Below are 8,762 nucleotides of genomic sequence, written 5' to 3'. Positions count from 1 at the left end.
GAAAAATGTAAACATTTAAAAACCCGCCGACTTTAACGGTTAATAGCAAAGCCTGCTTAAAGTTTAGGAACACCAAATTCCCAGGGTATATTAAGGGGATCAGTGGGAATAAGAGGAAAATTTTTTTTTTCAAAAAGACCTTATAGTTTTTGAGAAAATCGATTTTTAAGTTTCAAGGGCGAAAATGTCTTTTAAATGCAGAAAATGTCAGGTTTTTTTGCACAGGTAACAATACTGTATTATTTTCATAGATTGCCCCAAGTGGGAAGAGTTTTACTTACTTCGTTCTGAGTGTGGGAAATATTAAAAAAAAACGACGTGGGGTCCCCCCTCCCAGACCTCTTTAACCCCTTGTCCCCCATGCAGGCTGGGATAGCCAGAATGCGGAGCACCGGCCGCGTGGGGCTCCGCACCCTGACTATACCAGCCCGCATGGTCCATGGATTGGGGGGTCTCGGAAGGGGAGGGGCAGCCAAGCTTTCCCCTCCCCCTCCGAGCCCTTGTCCAATCCAAGGACAAGGGGCTCTTCTCCACCTCCGATGGGCGGTGGAGGTGGAGGCCGCGATTTCCTGGGGGGGAGGTTCATGGTGGAATCTGGGAGTCCCCTTTAAAAAGGGGTCCCCCAGATGCCCACCCCCCCTCCCAGGAGAAATGAGTATAGAGGTACTTGTACCCCTTACCCATTTCCTTTAAGAGTTAAAAGTAAATAAACACACAAACACTTAGAAAAAGTATTTTAATTGAACAAAAAACATAACCACGAAAAAAGTCCTTTAATATTCTTAATTAACCATTAATACTTACCTGTCCCTTTAAATAAATGATCCCTCGAAATAGCCTCGGAAATGTTCTATCAGTTACAATGTAACAAAGTTATTACAATGTAACAACTTTGTTACATTGTAACTACGCCGCACCCGACGTCACTCGCCGCCGCCGCATACGCGTCTGCGCTGCACGGACCCGACAGAGCTCTGAGCTATATAGCTCAGAACTCTGAGAAGCATCTTTGTATTTTGGCTCCAAGGAGCCCCATTGGTCCTTAGCAGACCAATGGGGTTCCTTCAAATCAAAAGGAACCCCATTGGTCTGCTAAGGACCAATGGGGCTCCTTGGAGCCCAAATACAAAGATGCTTAGAGAGCTCTGAGCTATATAGCTCAGAGCTCTGTCGGGTCCGTGCAGGACGCTAAGTCCCCGCCGGCTCCGCTGCCCTCCCCGCCTCTCCCACATGTCACCCACATGTCACTCACATGTGGGTGACATGTGGGTGACAGATGTGGGCGGGGTGGACAGCGGGAGCTGCGGGGACTTAGCGTCCTGCACGGACGCGTAATTGCTGCGGCGGCTGAGCGGCGAGTGACGTCGGGTGCGGCGTAGTTACAATGTAACAAAGTTGTTACATTGTAATAACTTTGTTACATTGTAACTGATAGAACATTTCCGAGGCTATTTCGAGGGATCATTTATTTAAAGGGACAGGTAAGTATTAATGGTTAATTAAGAATATTAAAGGACTTTTTTCGTGGTTATGTTTTTTGTTCAATTAAAATACTTTTTCTAAGTGTTTGTGTGTTTATTTACTTTTAACTCTTAAAGGAAATGGGTAAGGGGTACAAGTACCTCTATACTCATTTCTCCTGGGAGGGGGGGTGGGCATCTGGGGGATCCCTTTTTAAAGGGGACTCCCAGATTCCACCATGAACCTCCCCCCCAGGAAATCGCGGCCTCCACCTCCACCGCCCATCGGAGGTGGAGAAGAGCCCCTTGTCCTTGGATTGGACAAGGGCTCGGAGGGGGAGGGGAAAGCTTGGCTGCCCCTCCCCTTCTGAGACCCCCCAATCCATGGACCATGCGGGCTGGTATAGTCAGGGTGCGGAGCCCCACGCGGCCGGTGCGGAGCATTCTGGCTATCCCAGCCTGCATGGGGGACAAGGGGTTAAAGAGGTCTGGGAGGGGGGACCCCACGTCGTTTTTTTTTAATATTTCCCACACTCAGAACGAAGTAAGTAAAACTCTTCCCACTTGGGGGAATCTATGAAAATAATCCACTATTGTTACCTGTGCAAAAAAAACCTGACATTTTCTGCATTTAAAAGACATTTTCGCCCTTGAAACTTAAAAATCGATTTTCTCAAAAACTATAAGGTCTTTTTGAAAAAAAAATTTTTCCTCTTATTCCCACTGATCCCCTTAATATACCCTGGGAATTTGGTGTTCCTAAACTTTAAGCAGGCTTTGCTATTAACCGTTAAAGTCGGCGGGTTTTTAAATGTTTACATTTTTCCTTTGAAATTTTAACATCGATTTTCTCAAAAACTATAAGGTCATTTTGAAAAAATTTTTTTCCTCTTATTCCTCCTGATCTCCTTATTATATTCTCCAAATTGGAGGCTCTTAGCATTTAAGGAGGCTTTGCTATTAACCCTTAAAGTCGGCGGCTTTTTTATATTATACGGAGCGTTACGGTTTAATGCGAAATTACGGTAGCGTTTAATGCGAAATTATGGCATGAACGAAACGCGAAATTACGCGTTGAAAATTACGCTTACGGTATTTTCAATTACGATTTTAATGGCAATTACGCTACTGTAATTTCGCATCGTAATCGCAAATTTCGCATGCGTAATTTTAGTAATGCGAAATTACGAAAATTTCAGCTCAACTCTACATAGCGCGCATAATCAACCCCAGTAACAGGAGCGCACGCTATGCTGCTGTAGTGAAGAAAGATTCATATATGGAAATTTTGCGCAGTGAAACTTTAACTTGTTAGAACTGTCAATTTCCCGCATTTTCCACAGAATGGCCTCGTAGTTCTGCAGTTTCAAAACTTCTGACAACACAGATAAAAGTATTCCTAGCAGACTGATCTCCTAATCTGCAGGGAGAATATGCTTTAGAGCGCTGGCTGGTATTGATGTACAGATGTAGCGTTTGGCATTTTCTGAGAGGAAAGGGGGAGAAAAACACTGAGTATCAGCCGAGTGACATTTCGGCGCTTGCTATTATACAGCATTTGCATGGGAGTGACACCGGGCTGCAGGACAACTTATGAATAAATGGCACAGATTAGTATTAGATATTATTAGCCTCAAATAGGAGGTCGGAAAAATGCAGCTTTTACTGCAAGTATTATTAATCAATGTAGAGTAGTGTAGAGGTAGCAATACACTGTGCCATTCTTATGCCCAATTAGACATTCGATTGGACCAAGAGTTTATTAACCACTTAATGACAAGCTGACTTATAAAAACGTCCTGCTAGAGCCTCTTAACGCCTCCAGGACGTTTCTCTAAATCAAACAGTGCTGCCGCCGCTGTGCGCGTGCTTCCGCGCGTGCACGTGCATACCCGCACGTGCATGTGAAAATAGTAAAAAAAAAAACACCTTTTATTCCAAATAATATATTGTCACCATACTTTGTACTAGGGACATAATTAAAATCTTGTGATAACCAGGATAAAATGTGTGGGTTTTATGCACAGTATCCGTGTTTATATTAAAACTATAGGGGATGAAATTGGAGAAATAGTGTATTTTTTCATTTTTTCCTTGTTTTTCTCTTTAAAATGCATAGAAAACAAAGTAATTACTGAAACCAAATATCAACCCCAAAAAAGCCAAATTATGGTGAAAAAAAGAAGATATAGATCATTTCATTGTGATTAGTAGTGATTAAGCTATTGGCAGATGAAAGGGATGAGCACTGAAAGGTGAAAATCGCTCTTGTCTGTTAAGGTAAAAACCCCTTTGAGGTGAAGTGGTTAAGAAAAAATATAAGCAATAGAAATTAGCACAGTACAATGTTCAATACATTGAAGACACATAAGACACATAGAAGATGATACAAAGAATCAGCACAAGTCATATGTGAAAGTACATAGTGGAAACATTGCATATGTACCGATGTTATACGTGAAACATATACATGAACATGTGCAAGATGATACATGAATATTGTAAGGGAACGAGTCCAATTTGTGTAGTCTCAGGGGGTTTAGGCAGATTGCAGGGACCAGTTTGGTCTTAGAAACAACAGTTCAGTCAGCAGACCAAGTTTTAAGCTGATAGCATCAGCTTTATTTACATATCCAACACACAGGAGTACAACAAAAAACAAAACATAAAAATAAACCCTAGCCTGTCCGGCTCTAACTAACATACATAGATTCCCTCTCTATGCAATAGAGAGGATCTAGCATCCAGCTCTACAAACAGTATGCTTAAGTTTGGTTACTCACTGTGTCTGGCTCTCTCCTTACTGCAGGCAGGCAGATCCCAGGAAGAGAGAGAGAGTAACACTGGAGACACCATATTTAAAGGGTTTCCCCTGAAGCCTAATGAGGCAATTAATTAGCCAGGCTTCTTCAAAAGCCTGGATAGCCTGGTGAATGGAAGTCCCACCCGCTCACTTCCATTCACTCCAGGGCCCCTTTTACCGGCTTTTCCAAAAAGCCAAATGCAGTGAAAGAACACCCTTTCACTGCTGAAATGCTTGCTGCCCTGGAGTTTTAACATATATAAGAGAGAAATCTGGGAGAAATATACACACCTTCTACCTCTAACCCAGCATTTCTCTCACACACCCTCCCCCTCTGTTTCGACGTAGGGGTCGGAACATAACTAGCCTCAAGACAGTGTACCCGGGACAAGGCATCTGCATTTCCCAGCTGGGACCCGGGTCTATGCTCCACTGTGAACTTGTAGTTCTGAAGGGCCAGGAACCATCTTGTCACCCTTCTATTCTTTTCCCGATTTTCACACATCCATTTTAGGGGGGCGTGATCAGTAATTAATGTAAACTGGCGGCCTAACAGATAGTATCTAAGCTCCTCCAGAGCCCATTTAACTGCTAAGCATTCCTTCTCTACTGTAGCATAGTTTCTTTCATGGATGTTCAACTTTTTACTCAGGAAAACCACAGGATGCTCTGAACCTTCTCTGATTTGGGACAGTACTGCTCCCACTCCCACATCAGATGCGTCCGTCTGCACAATAAAGTTTTGTGTGAAGTCTGGGGTAATCAGCACTGGTTGGCTACATAAAGCTTTTTTAAGCGTCTGAAAGGCCTGTTCTGCCTCAGAGTTCCACTTGATCATTATAGACTTGGTCCCTTTTGTAAGGTCAGTCAGGGGGACCGCTATAGTGGCAAAATTAGCTATGAACCGTCTGTAGTAACCAGTGATTCCCAAAAAAGCTCGAACCTGTTTCTTTGTCAATGGTCTAGGCCAGTCCTGAATTGCTTGCACCTTGTTAAGCTGAGGCTTAACTAGCCCTCTGCCAATGTTATACCCCAAATATTTGGCTTCTTCCAGGCCTATGCTACATTTCTTTGGGTTGGCTGTCAGTCCGGCCATACGTATGGAGTCCAGCACGGCCTGTACCCTAGGTAGATGGGATTGCCAATCCGCGCTATGGATAACCACGTCATCCAGATACGCTGCTGCATACTGTCTATGGGGCCTTAAGATTTGGTCCATGGTACGTTGGAAGGTGGCAGGGGCCCCATGTAACCCAAATGGCAACACAACATACTGGAACAGTCCTTCGGGAGTGCTGAAAGCAGTTTTCTCTTTGGCTTGGTTTGTCAGGGGGATCTGCCAATAGCCCTTGGTCAAATCTAAGGTCGTCAGATATCTGGCTGTTCCTAGTCTCTCAATTAATTCGTCCACACGAGGCATAGGGTAGGCATCAAATTTGGAGACAGCATTTAATTTTCGAAAGTCATTGCAAAAGCGCCAGCTCCCATCCGGTTTAGGAATTAAGACAATTGGACTGGACCAATCACTATGCGACTCCTCAATGACCCCCAACTCCAGCATTTTTTTAACTTCCTGAGATATGGCTTCTCGTCGAGCTTCAGGCACCCTATAAGGTTTTATGTTAACCCTTACCCCAGGTTCAGTTATGATGTCATGTTTTACCAAAGAGGTTCGACCAGGTTTCTCCGAAAAAACATCCCTATTCTTCATTACAAGGGCCTGTACTTCTTTCCTCTGAGTGTCGGACAAGGAGTCTGCCACCTTAACCTCTGGCACTAAGGGTTCTGCACTTAGAAATGAAGTAGGCTTGGTGAACAGTGACATCCTTTCTTTCCAAGGTTTGATAAGATTGACGTGGTAAACCTGCTCAGGTTTCCTTTTACCTGGCTGGCGAACCTTATAATTTACCTCGCCAATCTTCTCAAGAATTTCAAAGGGTCCTTGCCACTTTGCCAAAAATTTGCTTTCTACTGTGGGTATTAGAACTAGTACTCGATCACCAGGGGAAAAATTACGTATTTTAGCACTCCTATTATACACCCTCCGTTGGGCTTCCTGCGCCTGCTCCATGTGTTCTCTTACTATGGGCAGCACTGCAGTTATCCTGTCCTGCATTTGGCATATATGCTCAATGACACTTTTAAAGGGGGTGGGTTGACCCTCCCAGGTCTCCTTGGCTATGTCCAACAGGCCCCTAGGGTGTCTACCATATAACAATTCAAAAGGGGTGTATCCTGTAGAGGATTGGGGAACCTCCCTTATAGCAAACATTAGATAGGGTAATAAGTAGTCCCAATTTTTCCCGTCCTTGTCAACCGCTTTCTTAAGCATATTTTTGAGGGTTTTATTGAACCTTTCCACTAACCCATCAGTCTGGGGGTGGTATACAGAAGTGCGAAGTTGGTCCACTTTGAACAATCTGCACAACTCCTTCATGACCCGGGACATAAATGGGGTACCTTGGTCAGTAAGTATTTCTTTTGGGATTCCCACCCGGCTAAAGACTTGTACCAACTCTCTAGCAATGGATTTCGATGAGGTATTACGTAGGGGAATGGCCTCGGGGTATCGGGTAGCATAATCCATTATTACTAATATATGTTGGTGTCCCCGTGCAGATTTTACTATCGGGCCTACCAAATCCATTGCTATCCTCTCAAATGGTGTCTCTATCACAGGGAGAGGGACCAAAGGGCTACGAAAATGTGGCCTAGGAGCCGAATACTGGCAGTCTGGACAGGAACTACAGTATTCCTCGACTTCACAATGCAGTCCTGGCCAGAAAAACCGTTGCAAAATTCGCTCCTTTGTCTTCTCTACCCCTAAATGTCCACCCATCACATGTTTGTGTGCAAGGTCAAGTACCATACGTCGGTATGGTTTCGGGACAACCAGTTGCTCCACCCGATCATTTCCCTTTTCTACTACCTGATATAACAGGTCATTTTGGAGGGCTAAGTAGGGACAAGAGAGCGTGGAGTCAGGGTTTACGGGTTTCCCATCTATAACTTTTACATTAGCCCTTGCTCTAGATAAAGTGGGATCCTTTAACTGTTCTGAAGCAAAATTATCCCTCCTAATCTCCAAATCAGGCATGTCATTTTCTTCCTCAACCGAGTCTACATGGACTTCCCCCTCTGGTATCACCTGGTCAACCTGGGGTTCCATGTCTACCTCATCAGCTTCCCCTGCTAAAACAGAGAACGGAAAATCTCTAGTAGCCCCAGCCTCCGGTACACCCTCAGACACATTAGTACCAGAATCAGGGGAGCTTCTCTTTGAGCAAGATTGGTTCATAACCTTGTCTGTCTCCCACAATTTCCAAAAATGTGGGAAGTTTCTACCCAAAATGACATCGTGTGGTAAAGTGGGAACCAACCCTACGGGGTACATTAATGTCCCGTAGGCAGTTTTGATTTCCACTTCCGCAATAGAATACTCGCGAGTATCCCCATGTATACATGTAACCCCTACTTTATCATGCACATATTGAGGAGTTTCAACCAACACAGATTTCATCAGGGTAACCTGACTACCAGAATCCAACAATGCATTTACTTGTTTTCCTTCCACAACAACATTACACAGGTGCTTATCATTCCCTGTCTGTGGAAGGGCTGTACACACAATCTGAGCATACATTGACGTACGTCTATTTGTTAAGGCCATATCACACTGCATAGGTTCATCAGTTAGGCTGCAGTCTGCAGCAAAGTGTCCCAGCATATTGCACCTGAAACACCGCACTAACTCTTTATTAGGTCCTCGGCGAGGAGGGGGCCCTCCTGACACATTTTGGTACTCTCTGAGTCTAGCGCTAGTAGATTCTCCACGTTGGAGCATGCTCTTATCAGTTGTAGATCCTTTTTTCCAAGCAGGAAGCTTTCCCTTGGGAACCTGGGTTCGCTCTACTTGTTGAAGGCTGAGTAGCTCCTCAGCAGAAACGTACCTCTCCACCATTTCCACAAGCTGATCAGCAGTTTTTGGCTCTGCATGGCTTACCCATTTGCGCAAAGGTGTCGGTAGAGACCTAAGGAACCGGTCCATCACTACCCTCTCCACGATCTGTGGTCCGGTTAGAGTCTCCGGTTGCAGCCATTTTTTAGTTAGATGAATTAGATCATGCATCTGGGAGCGGGGAGGCTTTTCTGTTATAAACATCCACTGATGAACACGCTGGGCGCGGACTGAGAGCGTGACCCCCAGTCGGGCCAGAATCTCAGCTTTTAGTCTGTCATAATCTTTAGCGGCTACGTGATCCAGATCAAAATAGGCTTTTTGGGGTTCCCCAGATAGAAAGGGGGCCACCAGACCCGCCCACTGCTCTCTAGGCCACTCCTCACGCTCTGCAATCCTCTCAAATGTGGAAAGGTAAGCTTCAACATCATCATTTGTAGTCAACTTTTGCAGATAGTAGCTAGCACGAATAGCACTTGACTTAGCGGTTTCTGTAGGCGGTGCTGCTGCACTCCTTGCAGCTAGCTGCTGCACCACCTCT

Source organism: Hyperolius riggenbachi, chromosome 2, assembly GCF_040937935.1.
Source record: "Hyperolius riggenbachi isolate aHypRig1 chromosome 2, aHypRig1.pri, whole genome shotgun sequence".
Taxonomy (NCBI): domain Eukaryota; kingdom Metazoa; phylum Chordata; class Amphibia; order Anura; family Hyperoliidae; genus Hyperolius; species Hyperolius riggenbachi.
The sequence above is the reverse complement of the archived record's forward strand: the minus strand, read 5'-3'. Positions refer to the sequence as shown.